Source organism: Rhipicephalus microplus, unplaced genomic scaffold, assembly GCF_043290135.1.
Source record: "Rhipicephalus microplus isolate Deutch F79 unplaced genomic scaffold, USDA_Rmic scaffold_725, whole genome shotgun sequence".
Classification (NCBI taxonomy): Eukaryota; Metazoa; Arthropoda; class Arachnida; order Ixodida; family Ixodidae; genus Rhipicephalus; species Rhipicephalus microplus.
This window is the reverse complement of record NW_027465281.1, coordinates 1612-22543: the sequence shown is the minus strand read 5'-3', so window position 1 is coordinate 22543 and position 20932 is coordinate 1612. Positions and strand designations below refer to the sequence as shown.

The 20932-nt window shown below is 43.4% G+C and overlaps 1 long non-coding RNA gene across 1 annotated transcript; it reads right to left on the bottom strand.

The window, feature by feature from the left end:
- Positions 1–10917: 10917 nt before the first annotated feature.
- On the bottom strand, positions 10918–19972 carry LOC142795547 (uncharacterized). Its single transcript, XR_012893108.1, has 2 exons — positions 19858–19972; positions 10918–11154 (listed from the first exon to the last, which is right to left on the bottom strand). It is a non-coding gene; the product is annotated as an uncharacterized LOC142795547 (long non-coding RNA).
- Between the last annotated feature and the right edge of the window lie 960 nt (positions 19973–20932).

Here is a 20932-nt window from a genome sequence, read left to right as displayed (position 1 = left end):
CATGGCAGCGTCTAATCTCGTCATGGTATGTCACATAGTCATTATTCATATAGAAGATGTATGCGCAACAGAAATTGACTGAATTCTGCTACAGGTCACCGGTGCGTGTAATATAAAGAGGGCTACAGTGAGCCCAACAAAGGGGTGATGACGTAGACGCTCAGCGTATTTCGTCGCTGATGGTTGTCCTTTCTACAATATCCTGTGTTCAACGACCACATGCTGACCAGGGCCCCGTCCGCTGGCTTTTCTAACCGTGTCAGAATAATCACTTATCTCTGTTTCCCACTTTATGTTGTCCTCAACACTTTCCTTGTGAACCACTGCTCAAGCGTCCCATCTTGATGTATGCAGTTGCGGGGTTAACTTTTCTCTTCGTTTGCATTTCTCTTCATTCGTTGGGAGGCTCAATCAAGGAGTATAATGAAATGAAGAAGGCTCAATAGGAGGCTCAATGAAACGAAGCTCAGGCACCTTTCCCTGCATGTCGTAAGAAACTGAAAAGGGGCATGTAGAGAAACACTGCACCTTTTTGCCGACTGAGCAATTGCAAATTTGGTGTACGTAGGGACTTCATGTTATTATTGCACGAAGTGTACATGCGCCCAACATTAGAATTTGGATGTGTGTTTTTCTCGGGTGGACCTGCTAATAATACTAAACTGTTGATCACCCTCGAGCGGCCAGCTCGGTGCTTGTGTCTTGGGCTCAGTATACATCTGCACCCATTAGTTATTCATTAGGAAGCGCTTCGGCCTTCATTTCTCTGTCGTTTACGCTTATTAACGGTGCAAACACTTCTAAAATTTTATAGGTTGTTTGTAAAAATAGACGATAGTTTTTATCGGTGATCCAGACTCCTCCTTTGTCGCCTCTTGGCCATGTTTTAGCACATCTCAGATAGTACTAAAACACACTGTAAAGTATGAAGGTCAACATCAAAAGAGTGATTGTACCTATTAACTCAAATCAGTTGTTCATGATAAAATATGGGGAGATTTTCTCACCCGAATTTAAACTTCAGTACCGAAAATAATTAAACAACTGGTTAGAAGAATTCCTGGTACACTCATAGACATGTAACATATTAGCTACAGTTGTCTCGTTGAATGAGGAGAGGGCAGGCCTAGACATTGTCTGCCCACGCCTGCCCTGACTGATGATTCACCGTGAGGCCACCCGATTTCACTCCGGTTTTTGAAGCTGAGGTAATGGCTGTGATCATGGCAGTGCAAAAATTTGTGATGGATGAAAGTGGGCGATAGTATTACCAGTTTTCATTTTACTATACACAACTCTTCGAGCTTCAAATAACTGGCGTGCCCTCAAAGCACTACAGAATTTAGTTCCACATCAGCTGTAGCACCTAAATCTAATGTGAGCCCCAGGTCACTGTGGGTAAAAATTCAATGAAACAGACGTCGCTTTAACGCGTGCATCGCTAGAACTCAAAATACTTCCGTTTATTTCAGTGGTAGAATACTTGACCGCATTCAGGTATGGAAAATTAGCAATTAACACAAATGTTAATAAATAAATAACAACGTGAACGAAGTACAAGCGTCCAAGCCTTCTAACGAAGACTAATTAGAGTAAATGACGAAATTCAAAAGTGACGGTCACTTGATTCTGACGCCCTGTCATCCCGTCGAACATGTACCTACACGGGGCTGGTCTGACAGTATCACCCGTCTGTTCATTTGTGGTACAATTACAAAGTATTGCACGCTACTTTCTGTCAAGTCACCAATACTCACATATAAAACACGACTTCTCATCAGTTATCTTTCTAGAATATTCCTACTCTTAATCAAAATGGGTTTATTACGCATAGGCGCCTGATGTCTGCCATAGGGACGCCTTAGCGATGCCTTTAATGCCGTATGTAATTTCACTCATACTTCTAATACAAGAACACTATTTCAGTGATGTGCTCAAAAATGTTTTTAACTCTTGTGAAATATAAGTAATCTCTTTAAAATTGTTCTGAAGAGGCTATCACGACATTCTAAAGCAGGAGCCCAAAAGCATATTCCTTGTAGCCTTAGGGGAAGGTGATATGTGTCCTTAACACGTTATTTTTTGTTTGTTTGTTTGTTTGTTTTAATCTCCAAACGTTTTCAAAAACTTTTTAAAATTTCAACTACTCATTCTTTACCAAGCCCCCAGTGTGGCAACGTGCCATTGTTTTTGAAAGAAAAACAAACAAACAATAAGTACCCTTTCAATGCAGCTTTCCTATGACGTTTGGGGAACACGAGTACCCTCCTCTGCAGGCCCTATTTCGGACTTAGCACAGCTTTCAAAGAATTTTTTCTCTAAAAACAGCATACTGCGGCCCTCTGCAGGAGTCCGATTAATGAAGCTGACGCACCCTTACGTGCTTGACCCCTCGTCGTTTTCTTTATTGTAAAAAGCAAGCATGATGTAGCTTGTGCTGTTCGCGTAATAGTAAAGCCTTAGTTTTTAGCATTATTTCATATGTGTGATTCGGCGCTCCCCAACCATCGTAAAGGTTATCACATATATGGCGATTAACTACCGTGACGGGTGCATGCGGGTATTTTTGCAGTCAGTATTTTCAGGAAGCTAGATTGAAGCGTCTCTCACTGAAGATATAATGTAGCAGCTTGCGATCTATGAAGCTCTAATGCACAATCGATCTCAAGTCTGTCATTTCCGCAATACGTCGCTGCTGCCGCAGATCATCACGTCATCAATGCCCTTACCATTTTTCAGTATTTTTACAGTGGTGCTCTGACCTTCATGGGCCCTTGTGATGCACTTAATGAATTATCAAAGGGGAGCTCTCGAAATAACGTTAAAGGAAATGCAGTTAGGAGTATGCAGCCATAATTTTGGAAACATTGTTTCAATTACATAGCGGACAATCAGGCCACGATGGCTTCTCTCATGAATTCTCGGAATATATGCGTGGTAACGACATTCATCGCGTTGACTGGTGGTCTGTTTTCGTCTTCGCTCGTATTGCAGATTGTCACAGCCTCTTTGGCAGATTTCCTACAATTTATTGAGCACACAACGAAGGTTATACAATACAATGAGAAGCTCCTGTGAATTAATTTTTTAGGAGATGGAATAAACTGCTGTATTTTTTTTTCTTAACAGAACCCCTTGTGACTTACCATTTCACGAAACCCCACTCGCCATTGATGGCTTTAAGCCTTGAAACTCAAATAACACTCAAGGCTTAAGAGAAAAAAATCACAGCTTTGCCACAAAGGCGAAGAATTGAACACGTTAAGAAAAAATTAGAAGGTCACGTGCAGAATGGCAAGCAGGTGAAAACGTGCCCCTTGTTTATCACACACAAATGACGCACGAAACGTACTCACAGGTACAGATGAACAAGAATAAGTGTAGCAGTTGTTCCTTTGCTGCGTCTGAAAGGTGCAATCTTTTCGCAATTAGAGGCTGTGCAACATTTTCAGTGACCTTTGTGCGCCCCGAAACTACAATAGAATCATGCCAGTGCACTCCCGACGCCCGCCAAGACGTATGATCCTCCATACCATGAGATAAGGGCGCGCGAGAAATCGTCCACTTCCTTCTTTCCGCGGGCCAAAGTACGCGTGAGAGATAAGAGTCGCCGCACGCTCATGTCCCAATCTTGCTGATAATGCTGAAAACACGTTAGCCCCCACCCCCCTCCGAGATGCCCGCTAACAGTGGTAAGTGGTAGATAAAAAAAGCTTGCCATTTAGACGTTTAATGAGGTACCGCTTGGTGGCTCAGTTATACACGCCTCGCCTTCACAACGCGGAGGTCGCACGTTCGATTCCGCTCGCCCAAGTCTTTTTTCCTGGATTTTCAAAGACAATAGTCTTTCTTGGGGACCTTCGACGCAAAAGTATTGGTCTGTCTGTTAGTCTGTCTGTGTGTACATTTGTCTGTTCTCCACTCTTAACGGTATCTGGTACTTGAAACGGCCAACGCCATCCGCAGTGCCCACCATTGTTGCTTAAGTTTGAGCGATTATGCTTGTGCTATCGTCAAATAAAAAGCGCTCATTGCGCATGGCTGGGGCACCATAACAACACATATATATTCTGCATGTTCATCTTTTACTAGAAAAGGCATACATAAGTAATTTTGAGTGAGGACCGTAGCACTTATCACACTGCGCTGACCATGCAACGCTTGCATGGAACGAAGAGAGTTTCCCGCGCTTTGCTAAGTGCGACCCTTCAGGATGGCTAGCACAGTTGAGCTTGAGAGCTGCAGAAATTTGACGTCGCCATCGTCTCTAAGTCCGATCGTAAGCATGAAGACGCTGACACACTGTGACGCGCACCCCCGATAGGTCGTCAGTCAGGAAGCGGAGGAAGACTAAGGCTTTCTGGGCGCCATTAGCTCGTCCCACTTGAGCAAACAGCAGCAAGATGACACAGAGAGTCGTTCAATCATCGATCATTCAGAGGGCCAGGGCGCAATCGTACCACGTCGTTTATCCCACTCGTTGACGTCGCTCTCCTTCGAGACAGTGTGCTGTACAAGAAGAACGCTCGTTCGAACAACCGCGCTTACCTCTTGGTGGTTCCTCGAGACATGCGAGACGACGTCGTCTCCGCTTGCCATAATGAACCCACATCTGGTTATCTTGGCTACTCACGGGCACTTGCCAGAGTGAGCGAGAAGTAATATTGGCCAGGACTGTCGGCAAGTGTCAAGAAGTACGTCAAGAGCTATCCGGAATGTCAGCGCCGAAAGCAACCGTCTGTTAAGCCAGCTGGTTTGCTTCGGCCCATTGAAGCACCATGCATGCCATCCGTCCAAGTCGGCATGTACACTCTCGGGCCATTTCTCCTGCCTGCGGACAGCAACGAATGGGTGATCGTCGCGACCGACTATTTGACACGCTACGCTGACATGCAGGTGATCCCACGATTCCACGGCTTCTGACGTAGCTCAGTTTTACACGCGCCACATTGTGTTACGATACGGTGCTCCTTCCAGTATAATAGCGGTCGGAGAAACGGCATTCATGGCGCAGCTTATGGACGAAGTTTTCAAACTAAGAAACACCAGACACGGAAAGACAACTGCGAGCCACCAGCAAACCAACGGACTTACGGAGCGACTAAATAAGACCCTGGCTGACCTGATATCAATGTAGATCGACGCACAGCACAAGACATGGGACCAGATCTTACCTTACGTGACCTTCGCGTATAATACCACCGTGGAAGAGACCACGCGATTCACGCCATTTCCAATTCTTTACGGCCGAGAAGTGGAGACCATGCTGGACTCTATGCTACGGTGTCAAGACGAAGTTGAGTTGGCAACTGACGCCGAATAATTTGCTGAGCGGGCTGAAGAAGCCCGACAGCTCGCACAACTGAACATCGGCCAGCGCCAGCAGGCAGACGCACGACGCTATAGAATCCGCCACAGTGAAGTTTTTTACAACCCCAGAGACCAAGTTTGGGTGTCGACGCCCATCCGCCACCCAGGCCTTAGTGAAAAGTTACTGAGCCGGTACTTTGGCCCATATAAAGTGTTACGCCGTGTCGGTGACGTGAACTACGAAGTGGTTCCGGGCTCAACATCGCAGGCACGGAGCAGGACACGACCGAGGCCGGACGTCGTTTATGTGTTGTGTATGAAACCATTTATTGCGCGTTGTGCGTATTTTTTTCTTTACCGTACACAATTCTTTGTGTTATTTCTTAATTGTTACGAACTTGCTTTTTTGTTCATTGATTTTTCCTGTATTGGCACGCTCTTTAATTTCTACCTTTTACTTTATCGGAATTTCTAATTTCTTTTTTTCACGTGCCTATGTTGTAGCGTCGAGGTGGTGCTATGTACTTTCCTTTCCCTCTCTGGAAACTTTTTTTTTTCGAAAGGGGGGATAATGCCACCCACACGTAGTGAGTCGACAGCAAAAGTGGCTTTCAATCTGAAGGGAAAAAATGGCCCCTTATCTGCATGTAATCTGCAAATCGTCGAAAGACGATAGTCTTGCGTGTGGAGAGAGCGAACAAAACATTTATTCGATGTTCTGCGCGAGAAAATTGGTGAATGGTATTCTTGAGGCGCTGCGTTACAGTACCCCGAGCGTGCAGCGGAGGCGAACGAGCGCATCAAGTCACGTCACACGTGAGACATGAGCGCCATCTGGCAGTTCGTTTTTTAAAACAAACCACGTGGCCCTGAGACGGGCGTGCCCGCCCGTCTCATGGGTAATAAAGTGTGGAACGCAAGGCGACGGGTAGGTGCCACCACTGTGTCGTCTTAGCAAAGCGTTGGAAACACTCGCTTCTTTGTGCAAGCGTTGCATGGTCAGCGCAGCGTGATAAGTGCGATGGTCCTTCGAATCACTTTTGTATTCATTTTCTAGTAAAAGAGACACATGCAGAATATATACGTGTTGTTATGGTGCCTCAGATATGCGCAATGATTGCTTTTTAATTGACAATCGAACACATGTGAACGCTGATCCTGGACCAACATTGGTGGGCGCTGCGGATGGGGTCGGCCGTTTAGGGTATCTGCTTGTGCTGTTTAGAGTACCCGGTTCGCGGTAATGGTGGACCAACAGACAAATGTACGGACAGACAGACCAAACATTTGCGTCGAAGGTCCCCAAGAAAGACTATCGTCTTTAAAAGAAGATCGCGTGCTTGCCTGCTCGAGAGCCAGCCAGGACTGACGCGTCGTGTTAGAGCTAGCTACTCGGTGGTTTAATAAACCCAACAGTACTAGTGATTCATCGTGACAATATCTTTCATAGTTTCTCTATTTTATCAGTTTGTTAGGGGTTTTTTCACTGCTTACAGAATTTTTTCCTTTATTTATTTCTTTTTGTTTATGTATAACTGGCTGCTTTTTCTCTTACTACCTCTCCAATTTTCTGCCTTTCTCGCTTTTTATTTCTCTTCTTCGCCCTCTTCGTATATTAAGCTTTACTCTCTTTTCTGCTGCTTCGTCTCTCATATATACGGATTTTTTTCTTGAACAAATATGCCCATAGTAGATGCCCAAATCTATTGTGCGATTTGTGATGACCGTGACGTTTAGTCGGAGCTCGTACAGTAAAAAATACGCACTCGATATCATGTTATGTTCAGGGATATATGAAGCGCATTTATTTCATAAATCATGGAGTTCCTTGAAAAGTGAGACTTAGGTCAGACCACGGCTTTTAAACAATTATAATTATGACAGCATTGTTAGTAAAGATACGCTCGGCGGTGCACTGATAGTGCAGCAAATGCAAAGTTGGCTAACACTGAAATCAGCATTTTGATTAAGCGGGCACTGCTGTTTTAAGCCACCTTTCTGCAGTGATTAGAAATAGATGCTCCGAAATTCCGTGCACACAAACGCCTCGCTGTCCTCGCCTTCATTTACATCCTAGGTAGATGTATGACGTGTATGTTTTGATATACAAAAATAGATGATAAAGGTCGTAATATTCACGCATTGGAGAGAGAGAGAGTAGTAGGAAAAAAACAGATTTTGCCGCTGTCGGTATATCACTGGCACGCTACTCTATATGAAGATAGGTAAGGCCACTAAAATATTTCGAGATAGAGGAAAGAGAACCATGAAAATATGGTCACCAAGCGAACCTGAAGAACTGTACAGTCAGGGTATTAATTGAATCGTGGCTTGCTTATGTGATCACCAGAGCCTTCCAGCAAAGCCAGTTTTGGGCAGGTGATTCATTAATGACATGATGGTTCGAGGCTGGGTTAGAGGTCCACGCACAGGCCTAATATGTTGCGCAACGTTAACTGTTTCCGGCAAATAACGCCCATTTCTTGTTCAAACAATCCTCTCGTCACGGCACGTGTTACATTCGAGTTGTACGTGCTCCACTGTCTGTATTCTGCCACAGTTGTCCTAACATGACTTCTGGGACACCCCATGGCGTATATCTAGACGCCTACGGGAACCTAAATTGCAAGGACGCGACTGTCAAATACAATACCTAATCAATAAGCAAATAAGTCTGCTTGTCGTATTTGAATAGTGCAATGCACTTGCACAACAGCAACAGCTTAGGCATTACGTCGAGCATTTTCACAAAATCACAATAAGGACAAAAATGAAAGTGAAAGGTAGGCTTTACCTTGAGTTTGATCACCTAATTGTTAAAGTAAGTTTTGGTAGAGAGTGAATGATGGGACTGTTTAGTGTTCCTATTATTGTCTTCTTAGTTTTTACTGCAATAATTTTGTCTACGGGAACCAGTTTACTACTTACTTCCCGAAAAGTTCAAGGCTGTATCACATTTAGTGATCCCAGCAAAGAATATTGTATATTCATTGTAAAATATGCTACAGCGTCTATAAATATCACAAACTTGCCGGTGTAACAATCACGGCTCGGGCAAATGTCATCGTGTCCCGACCAAATTTATCTTTGTCATTGTGAACAGAGGAAAGAAACTGCCGCTCCACTCACTGTTGCGACTCTAGATATAGGGCGTGTTTTCACATCGAAAGCGAGAATTTACAAAAGGAAGTGTGCCCTGATTCAAGTTGACCGGAAATATTCACATGCATAGAGAATCAACAACATAGTGGTATGACAAGCTGTGCTTGGATCAAAATGCAACTCCAATGAGGAAGATGAAATAATTACTAATATTGCAAAGTCAAATTCTAATCAGTTGCTTTAAGTGCACCGTGGGCGCTACATCGTGTAGTTCTACATCTTTATTGCTCTTAACGCGTCTAGTTTTGCCCAAAACTTTAGATTCATTGATTCATACGAGTGCTACTTCGTTTAAGGTGTTGTTTAATGTGTTGTTGCGAAAGAACTGTTTACCCACACGTCAAGGAAAGGCATCCGACTATTGCCAATCCAAGAGGCGAACTGCTACACACACCAGGTGCACGTGCCCTCGGTGCACCCTTAGTTTCCTCTTTTTCGATAGAGTCAAACACGCAAAAGTTGACCCGTTACTATTTTGAAACGTCCTACCCAAAGTATCCACGATCAATCACAAGCGTCGTCGGTAAAGCTTAAGCGGTGGTAACGTGGCCACACTACCATTAGAAAGTCTTGGTGGCGTTGCTTCCGCAGTTGAGCTGCGAGGAGCTGGCGATGACCAACCTTGCGCCGCGGGTAAAGTGCATTCGAGAGCTCCAAGCATGATGTGTTAGCCAAGCGTCTCGACTTTCCGGCAAAAAAATCGAGCCCACAATGGCATACAGAAGCTCCTAGGATTCACTCTGGAGACGTCTTCTTGGTCTAATGGCCACGATATCTCTGCACACACGAAGTATGACCGTCGGCACCCCTTGCCCTTGGAAAGCGGTGATGCGAAAAATCGTGACCTGATGACGCTTTCACAAGACGTCATGTAGACGTTATCAATAGCCAAAAAAAAGGGGCAGCATGAGATCACCTCATCACATCTAAGGTTGGTCTAACCTGGTATGATCGTAGCGACAATGTCAAAATGAACGAGGTGCACAACCAGTTTAGGGGAACAAAGGTATGAAGCGTGTAGAAGTTGTATCAATACATCGACGCAGTAGAAAAGAAAGTGGGGTTCGCTGATGAGTCGTTCTAAGAGAATTGTTGTGAGATTTTGAGTATTTTAAATCCTGAGTGAACACGCTGCTCAAGCTCAGGGTAACACTGACGCCGGCTTTTCGGTCTTCATATGAAGGGAAAGCTGTGCACATACTGTTAGCGTATCTATCTATCTATCTATCTATCTATCTATCTATCTATCTATCTATCTATCTATCTATCTATCTATCTATCTATCTATCTATCTATCTATCTATGCAACGACCTAAATCTGGGCGCTTTCGTGATCACCTCTTTTACTTCGTTTAAACCATCATAGGTATGTGATGACAAGAAGGTAAGACAAACATGACTCACTGGTCATGGAATGGAAACATAGAAATACCTTCGCGTACGATTTCAAACCCTTTTCTCCAGACATGCGGGGCACATACCCGCATACCACGGGCTCTAGAATATGGATATGTACAAGAGGTATGTTTGACAATTTATATCTAACCGAGAACGACGAGAGCACACATTGGTAATTTTTATTCGAGAGCATTAAGTAAGTGCTGACATGTTAAGTGTTGATCTGACGAATGCAAAGGATAAATGTCAGGATTGCAGCAGGGCTCAAGCCCCACTATTCTGCGTCACGCCCTGTTAAACCATCAGACCCTGTTAACGTGAAATGGGTTTAAGCACTTTGCACTCACGTTGAATTATATAGAAGTACCCATCTCCTCGAGTGCAAGGGCTACATATCAGCTTACCACTTTTGGTAAACTTGGAAGCAAACCGGGTGCCATTATCTCGTTAACCTTGCCGCCTTCCTTTTTATCTCGCTTTCTCTCGCTCTTTACTGCTTCTAGTGTTGCTAACAGCTGTGTTGCTGTTGGCGTTGGTTCTCAAATGTGAACATCTGGTTATATAAAACATATGCGACAGTCGAACATATCTCTGTGCGTACGACATATGTGCTTACGACGATTTCTGCTTTTTTTGTTTTTTTCCAAATACTGTTGGTCGTTATGGCCGTAACAGGGTGGGCACAGTAAATGTTAACATAAAACAAAAACAAGTACAACATATTGTAATGAAGAGAGAACTTTCAAGAATACATATTTAGAATAAACAAAGAAAAAATATTTTTTAAACGCTGCTAATAAAAGCCTACATACAAATAATGTGATGGGGGTATAGTATACAATATGAAGTAACTACATGATGTATTTTTGAACAACATGGCAATATATGTACAATACTATAGCAACACTTAATGTTGACGACATAATTTAACGCACTTTTTAAAGCTGTCTATGCTCTTCGAATTCAGTACCGGTACTGGCAACTGATTCCACTCTTTTATGGTTAGTATTGAATAGTGCCCGTAATACGGAAGTAAATCTTTGCAACTTCGACACCAATACATGAACTATTTTATTCGTTTTAGCAAGGGTAACCTATGTGAAGCTTGAAAGGGAGGCTCTTCATTCCACGATTGAGAAGTTTGATGTTCCCGGCTGTGACAAAAAGTTTATCGAAATGTGTAGTCGACTGAGCCACCTGCTTATTGGTAATAGCCATAGTATTCAAACGCTTCAGGATATTCAGGAAGGGCAGGACTGTGGGCGAGATTGCCTTCAAGGTTACCTGTGGTAGATATTCAATAATTATCCATCAACATCTCTAATCGAGATTGTGAAGGCGCAACAAAGAACATACAAAAAGCAGGGCATATACATTATTCACTTTCACTCATATCGATATCAGCTGTTATATTTATCATCAAAAACCGCAGTGACAACGTTTTTTTGTACAATGTTGGGGTAATAAAATAAGTTTTAGGCAATAGGTCACAGGTTTCGTTCCTGCCCACGGCAAGTTATCTTTGCGTTCGCTTTTAAGTGCGAAGCATTTTTCGGCGAACATCGACATTGAGCGTATCTATCTATCTATCTATCTATCTATCTATCTATCTATCTATCTATCTATCTATCTATCTATCTATCTATCTATCTATCTATCTATCTATCTATCTATCTATCTATCTATCTATCTATCTATCTAGCCGCTTATGACTTTTAGCTCTCCTGGCCGTTTGGATAATGGTATCAATACCAAGCTTGGTATGACATAACATGACTGTATTTCGAACATAACTGACTAGTCATAGCGTGAAAATCATGACATGCATGTCAATTATGTCATGATAAGCATTTCATGGTCTTGCTACTCTTGCGGAGGTTTCATTCACATGGCATGTTGCGAAACTGGTATAGTATGACATAACTGCATGGCGAAAACAATCGACAGACCCTAACATAAAAATCATGACATGCGTGTAATGTAAAAACATGACTACATGCCACACCTATGATGCTCTCGCGGCCATTTCGCTAGCTTTGCATATACCAAATTTGGTATGACGGGACGTGAATGGAGGACGAAGCATTGTTACTGGTTCAAACATAATCATGAAATGCGTGTCATGTAAAAACATGACTACATGCCAAGCTCATGATGCGCTGGCGGCCATATAACTAGCTTGGCATGTTTCAAGTTTGGTACTACATGCCCCACTGCGGTGGTATAGTGGCTAAGGTACTTGGCTGCTGACCCGCAGGTCGCGGGTCGTTTCCCAACTGCGGCAGCTGCATTTCCGATGGAGGCGGAAATGATGTATGTACGTGTGCTCAGGTTTGGGTGCACATTAAGGAACCCCAGGTGGTAGAAATTTCCGGAACCCTTCACTAGGGCGTCTCTATAATCGTATGGTGGTTTTGGGACGTTAAACCCAACTTATCAATCAAATCAATCAGTTCGGTATTACGAGACGTGAGTGGATGACGAAGGTATGTGACTAGTACAAACATGGTAATCATGAGATGCGTGCTGTGTAAAAACATGACTACATGCTACACTCATGATGTGCTCGCGACCATCTCGCTAGCTTCACATATATGAAATTCGGTGTTACATGACGCGAACGGACGACATAGGTCAATGACATGTCTACACGTGATGATCATAACATGCGTGTCATTTAACAACATGACTACGTCCCACACTGATGATGTTTTCGTGGCTGATTCGCTAGCTTCACATATGCCAAATTTAGTACTACATCACATGAATGGATGACGAAGGTATGTGACTGGTGCAAACAAGATAATCATGAGATGCGTGTCATGTAAGAACATCATTACATGCCACACTCAAGGTGCCTATACACTTCGACGTGACCCGGTGCGCGTGTGCGCCAGCATTGGTTTCATTACGCAACGCCTGGAATGCCACATCAGGCATTGATCTCCCTAGTAGAGATCAGTGGATCTGTCCACTGACCATCATTGTGGATCTGCCTGCCATATACTCGCAGGTGCACTGCGTTGCTTTGACGCATGTGCGTTTGAACGCACACGGCATCCCTCCGTCACGAAGAGAGGCAGACACGGTGGTGTCTATGTAACGTCGTCAGTGCGTAATGCAGCACGTCACATATTATGCCGGTTGCCACCGAGCCACGCGGAGGGACGTTGGTCGCACCGGTCGCGTATCGCTTTCGTGGCGTCGTGTCTCACAGCCTGCGCGTGCGAGTACGATGCGTCGGAGTATAGGCACCCGGCAATGCAGTTTACGAGATCTGATGATAGCGCCAGAACACACAGCCTAGCGGGTAGGCACAGCAAAACCGTCTCCACATGTATATCCTTTTCTTTGTTTGTTGTGACCAAGTGGTCACGGCTGATTATGTAAGCGCCCATGAAGCGTTCTTTGCAAACGTGCCAAAAAGGGCACTGACACTTCAACGTGTCACTGTGTTCAGCGAGAGTTCCATTTCATTAGTATCCCTGGCGGTCGGTACCAACAATGCTGAGGCCGCCCAAAGAGCTTCGTTGCGCCCTCTGGTTCACTGTCGGGTGCCTATATTGGGCCCTTCATGATGCACCCGCCGGCGTTTCGCTAGTTCCACATGCACCAAATTTGGTATTACGGGAAGTGAATTGACGACGATCGTAAATGACACGTCCAAACCTGATAATTATAAGATGCGTTTCATGTAAATCAAGACTACATGCTACGCTCTTAGCGTTCTCGCAGCTGTTTCACTAGCTCCACATATACCAAATTTGGTATTACGTGACGTCAATGAACAACGAATGTAAATGACACGTCCAAACATGATAATCATGATATGGATGTCATGTAAAACATGACCACATGCTACGCTCATAGCACGCTCATGGCCGTTTCACTAGCTTCCTATATACCAAAGTCGGTATCAGGTGACGTTAATAGATGACGAAGGTAAACGAAACGTCTAAACATGATAATATCATGGAATTCACGTATGGCATAACTTATCTCCATCTCGTAACGTTGTGCTAATTCAGAAGGGACCTATCAACGTTCCTTATTCCTGCTTCGCATATCATCGATTCCCACTGTACGTGGGATCTGCCAACTTTTTTCTTGATATTTATAGATTTCAATTACGTGTAATAAAATCCCGTATATTTTTCTTGGTATGATTGTTTGTTTATTCTCACTAAAACTGTGCCTTACAAAGAGAAAAGAGCTCTAAAACGTACAAGATCTTAGAAACGAGTTTTTGCATTGAAATATTTCTACTTTAGCCTTGTGTCTCTAAACCTATATACTCTGTATCTGCTGTCATAAATATGGTAGGTCCAATGCAAGTGTGACTATGAAGAAGAATAAGTTGGAAATGAAGAAAATAGCCGACAGAGTGCCACTGCGTCAGAAAAGTCTTCTTCCATGACGCTAAGTTGGCTGCTAGGGAGCCTTCATGTGCGTGCTTCTCCGTGTTTTAGGGTAGTGTCAGCCTTTGGCCCACCACTTACCGAAAGCCGCTAAAATGCAATGTTTTCGATCCCGGTTTCCATGGCAACAAGCGCCATGTTGGTTATTGCGGCCAGGCGATCTTGCTCCACCGCACTGTACCAGCTGCATGTTGGCGCAAATGGGCAAGCTGCGGTATGAGCTGCCTTTGACTACCCCGTAGACTTAGCTTCCGCTAAGACACCTTCCTCGTGCTACGCGCACCTACAAGAACTTTGAAGTGTAAATGCCAGGCTGCTGCGTACCGCAATGCAAAACCATCTGGAGGCTTTCCCGCTTCCCGACTTGCTCTAGCCAACGAAAACGCTGCCCTATAGAAGTGAAGTGAGACTGCTTTGAGCCGGCTACTTCTCACCGTGTTTGTGAGGTGAGTACCCGTCGTATTGCGAGTGGGTTGAGTGTATCGCCGTGAAATGGCTGACTTAACCATGCGACGAAATCAGGTTTGAGCAAAGTAAACACGAAAACGTGCACAGTATAAAAAGAATCAGGCCTCGTTCGGCTACGCCGGGATATGCAAGCGAAAGCTGGTCAAGTATGCTTGTTTATCCTCGTAGTTAAAGCACAGTTCAACAATCGAATGATATGACTAGTTGAATGTGAGATCTTGCATGCATTTCCACACTGCGCGTTATCGGTTTCCGAAGCCGTCGCCGCATTCGTAGCGGAAAACGCAAGGCCCGTAAACCACCTACAGACGCTCGCGCTTACACCTTCCTTTGCTGGCACATGTTCACATTCCTGCAATTTCACCTCGGTCACTGAAGAAGGGCATTTGGATAGGTAGACAGACAAGCCGACGAACGCGTTCCCTGTAGACTCTTGTGGTTTTGCACAGTTGCAACACAACTAAATTTTCTGCGGCTTGTCATGGGTATTCGTTCTTCCCTTCAATGACACGTGCAACCATACCAAAAATTGCTCAATAATTGCAAAGAGGGTCTCTCTTTAATAACATAGAATGTGACAGACTTACTGTTCGTGTCTGTTCGTACTTCTGTCTGTCTGTCGGTCCTGAATGGCGCAGTATATGTGCACTAAGCAAGTCGGTTGTTGATCTATAACTCAAATGTGCCCTATGTGCTGCATCGTTATTTTTGTCGTCCTTTTGGTTCATAACCAGCCACACAGATGATTTGATATCGTAAACTCAGTTTTTGTTTAGTGCTTGTAGAAAAACTGTGTGGACTCTGTATATGTGGTCGGCGCCATGTATGACGTTTCGTCTTATTGATTTATATTGCAGGCCCACTGCGAGGACAGAAGCTTCCAGCGAAAAAGGCAGGAAAGTTTGAAGAAATTAAGGCCGGATGTCGTTTGGATGTGGTTTGCAACAAAATCTGACCTGGAAAAATTTGGTTTGTCTCTTCTTGCTCCCCTTTGCTCTTTTTAGCCTAATATAAAGGCTTGTAGTGGGAGGGGAAGGTTGGTGTAATATGATTGAGTGCCCAACTGATTTCTGGCAGTGCTTACAGCTTGTAAGCTTTTTAGGCAGTCCATTGTACATATTCATTCAGAGGAACTATACTTGCTGCAGGAAATTATGTTACGCAGAAAAGCAATATTTAGGGTATGAGAAACTGGCTAGTGGAGTTATGCGGTTTACAGAGAACATCGCGAGCTACCCGGTTATTTGATCTGCCTTCCCTGTCGTTATGGGTACCATCATATGAACAGCAGAGGTTTGAGCCTTGTACTAGAAGGCCTTTGAGGTGTCTGCAGTGCTAAGGTGAATTTGTTTCAGGAATGCCGCACAGACTTTGTAGTCCGCTCACAGTGACATCGAGGTTCTCCTCCTCGCCAATATAGGCTCCCTAATTATCCTCTGCCAATGAGGTGGGTCTACCAGGTGGGAGAAACGAACTGTTTTAGCAGTATTTTATACAAACTCAAGTCACGAACATGACTTTTCTGTTCTACAAAACCACGGCTAACTTCAGAATACAACTCTTCAGCCTTCAGAGCTTGCTATATATATAAAAAAACTGCCCCTTTTTTGTTGAAACCCGTGCTGCGTCCAATGTAAATAAGCGATCGCTCAGAACCAACTTGGCGGCCCGCCAAGTATGGTGGCCGTTTTAGCCAATTGTAAGCAAATGTGATACAAGTTGTCACCACCCTAATACGCGGAAGCGCGCGGACATGAAGGCGCCTTATTTGCTGCACGACTTGAGCGCCAGCTCGTGGTTGCCCTCGACATTTTCACACAAGTTTGCCTTCTTTCGCATTGTTTCAATTGCCATCCCTTGGTAGTCCTTTCAAATATTATTTACAGTTTTGAGCCAGCTCTTGTCCCCTGTGTTCAATAAGATAAAGCGCTTTCTCGTGAACGTCATTGAAACTTGGCGATCAACTGCTCCACGAGTCTTGATGCTCTCACGCTGAGTGCAAATACAACATTCTTTTGTTTTAGAGTGAATGCTGTTGTGAGATCACAATAAGGGTCGCGTGCGGGGTCATAGTTGTCCGCCGCCTCCGGTGTCCATAAACACTATCACTCAAAAAACTAAATAAAAACACAAACAACTCAATGGGATTCGATCTCGCTTTCCTTGGGTGCCAACCCAGTACTCTCCCACTGAGCTATGCTGGTCCTGGAAACTACGAATCAAACTGTCCTAAGGCGTGCTTGACGGCGCAAATGGAATTGCGTTAGTATAAGCAATGAAGTGTTGTAAAACAAAAAAAGAACCTGCGCAAATTTCCTAAATAGTGTGTCGCTGAACGCTCCAATCAATGGCCGAAGCTTCAGGCATTATTCTTCGTCGTCACGCAGTGGATCAAAAAATGCGCTAAATTCTATGCATGCGAGAAGTGGGTACCGCGTTTCTCCAAAAAAATGACGAAGGATGGCGTATGAAATCTTTAACAAATGAAATTCTACTCAGCTGTAGCGCCTTGAGTTTGAAATACTGCCACACAGAATTTCATTTTAACCACTATATGGTTACCATTTTAGTGCTGCCTTTAGATATTTTCGTTATAAAAATGAGGTAAAGCCTAATCTCTTCAAAATTGTTCTGATCAGGTCTTTGCGACAGTTAGATATATGAGCTCAAACAATATTACGGTAGTAGTCATAATTCATTGTAATACGTATATTTACTGTTTATTTTTTTATCTTTTACCCCTATAAAAAGCAGGCGAAATACTTCAGGACTACAATAAAGTTATTCATCCATCCATTCATATTTACAATACCGAATGACCTGTGAAGTTTCCAAGTACTTATTCTTGGGCAATCCATCAAAATGAGTACGTACCACTGGTTTTCAAGCACAAACAAACAAAAAAAATCGTCCCTACAACACAAAAAGTAATATGATTAATGCCGTTTTGAGTACCCTGCAAGTGTGTTTGTTTTAGTTACACAAAGAGTGTTTAAAAATGACTCTGAAAGGCCACTCTTGCAGCTTTCGCCGTGTCTGTGCTGCGCGTTCCACGCAGGCATGGCGGGTTTCTTTTCGTCGCTTGTTTCTTTTTTTCGCTGTTCTTTTAAAGTTGGGCTTCCTCACATCGACAACTATGGATCGTGAAATTAGCGAAACAAGACAGGAGCACTGAAAAGAAAAAAAAATGGGCCACGTATCTGCATGTCTCACTGCAAATGTCGTCAAAAGACGATATTCTTGCATCTGGAGAGAGTGAACAGAACGTTTATTTCATGTTCTGTGCGAGAAAATCTGTAAATGGTATTCTGGAGGCGTGCGTTAGAATGCTTTGATGTGTGCAGCGGAGGTTAACGAGCGTATCGAGGCCCGTTAAACATGAGGCTACCTGGCAGTTATCTTAGAAAACGAAGCACACGGCGTGCGCGCCCGTCTTAGAGGTGATAAGGTGTAGAACGCAAGGTGACCGGTAGGTGCCACTATCGTGCCGTCTTAGCAAAGCGTTGGAAACACTTGCCTTTTTGAGCATGGCGTTGCACAGTCAGCGCATTGTGATAAAAATAATGTTCATTAAAATTACTTATGTACGTTTTTATAGTATAAAGAGACATATTAGGAATAATTACGTATTGTTATTAGGCCTGAGATATGCGAAATGTTTACATTTTATTTGACAATCACACAAGTATGAACCGAGAAACTTGAGCATTGTTGTTGGCCGCTGCGGATGCTGTTAGATTTTAACCGTTTCAGGTATGGTTTCGGCTGACAAACACACAATTCCACCGGCAGACAGACAGACCGACCGATGTTTTTACGTTGAAGGTTCCCGAGGAAGACTGTCGTCTATAAAATCGCGGCATATCCATGGGATGATTGATCATGCGTGGGGCGAAGCTTCGAAGGATTTTATCTGTAAACGGTGAGTCATCCTCTGGCCGTGTATGTCTGTCCGTCTATCCATCCACAAGTGTATCCGTTTGTCTCTCTGTCGGTCGTTCCGTTCGTCCATCCGATCATCTCGCGAACACTTCGAGTACTGCCATTTCACATTTTCGCATCATATTTTCATTATTTACAAGTACCGCCATCCAGCAGACATTCCAAAAACTAAAACAAGCGGTGGCTACTACATACAGGAGACGAGCCACGCTTTAAGGAGCTTCACCCTTAAACCATACGGCTACGCTACCAAAGTACCATGTTTGTTCTTTTCATCCTTATTGGTTATTTGGTTAGTAGCAAAACGTATTTAATTGAATATTTCGTGTTTTTTTCGAGCAATTGAAATAATTGAGGTTGGTGCTGCATTACGTTATGTGTAGCTGGTAAGTTCAAAATATTGGGGGTAGGCGTGCTATAAAAGCATGCAGAACAACACCATGGCCACTCATTTAAACTCACTTCCTTGTCTGTTTAAATATGAAAAATTTCATTACATAGTTGTAATGAAAATTTCCTCAGCCAATCGCAGCTATAACTTGTACCTGAATGCTAGAGGTTTTCTTATGAACGAAGAGTCTGGTGCTTTGAGATTGCTGTTAGAGTGCTAGGCTGCTGACCTAAAGAACGCGGGTTCGATCCCGCACATGGCAGTCGCATTTAGGTGTAGCTGAAGAAATGCTATGTGACCAATTACTGGGCGATGTCGGTGCATGGTAAGCAGCGCCAAATGGTCGTAATTTCCGGAGTCATCAACATAGCGCTTCTCAAGAATATATAATAAATTTAGGACCTAATATGTCAGATAATATTAATGTAACACTATCGCTGATTAAAAATTCTGGAAACTTTCCGAAGAGCTTAACGAAATAGAGAGCACTTTTGATTGATATGAACACACATGCCAGCAAGGTTTACTGACTGACTTGTTACGATCAGTAATAAATATTTCAAAATTCGTACTTTACAGCCCTCTCTACAAAAGAAAATGCCTCATAAAGTTCAAAACTTCAAATTTGGGGAAATGTTCAAAACATATTCCTGTACGGATGCCAATTTTGTTGATTTGAGCTTTTGACAATGCCCTCAGAGCTACGAGCACTACACTTGTTCGTTCCAGATATTCCGATTGCTTTCAAGCAGTATAAAAAAATCATACCCTCATTTTTAGGTTAATAAGCTTGATGAACTTGCAAAGATCTCGGAGCCACGAATTTTCCTGGTAAACGAGGGAACCTTCCTGGAGGACGACGCATCGGTGGACGAGTTGTACTCGTTACACGATAGCGTCCACCTCGTCTCTGAGGTAGTCTGAGAGCACTGGCACCAAATGTGCCTTCATCTAGCATTATGCATAAAACAATAGCGAAAGCGGCTACAGCGAGAAAAACGCAGAAACTGGGAGTTTTCATCATCATTACCACTATCCAAATGCTGCATATTCACTGTATGAGATGAAAAACCTTATATATTCGTTTCAGCAAAGCACACACGAAGAAAAAAGTGGCGTCAATGTCTACGTCACTCCATACAATCAAACTTAGTGTTGAAGATGTGACGACGACATTAACATATATAAGCATAAAATAGAACAGGTCCTTTTAAAAGTTCATCTGCAGCAATGTTAATTTTAAAATGAGTTCATATTCGCGGCTCTTATTCTGAATTAACGTCGTGTCGATCACAGCATATGGTTTCGCCACGTAGATTAAAGTGGCTCATAAGCGTCGGTGTTTTTTCCAAGTCATCAATTTCTCGTGCTAAAATGAGATATCTACCCTTTATGAGTCTGGCGGTCTTTATTTCAAAGGTCACTCAGCATGATCCATGGACGCACCACTTAGTTAGAAATAAATCTGTTTTGTACTGCATATAGTCCATGCAAACTCTATAAACCGCCCACGTGGACCATCACTGAATTATGTCACCAATATTTTTTTCCTTGAAATATATTTTTGTAGTATAACATGATACGTATAAATTTTTATTTGTGGTATCAACACTGCAAACTTCATCCAAAGCGATGGCACTTGACAACAAAAAATTTTGTCAAGTGTGTTTATGGGCGAACTTCCCATATGAAATACTGCACAGCCAATTGATGAATATGTATGTTCTTTTATTTGCGATGCAATTCACTTGGGATGTCGGCTTGCCTTTTTTTTCACGTGATGAGATGTTTTTACTTTTTCATTAGCTCTTCCTCAGTGCATGCAAAGCCAAAGCTATGATGA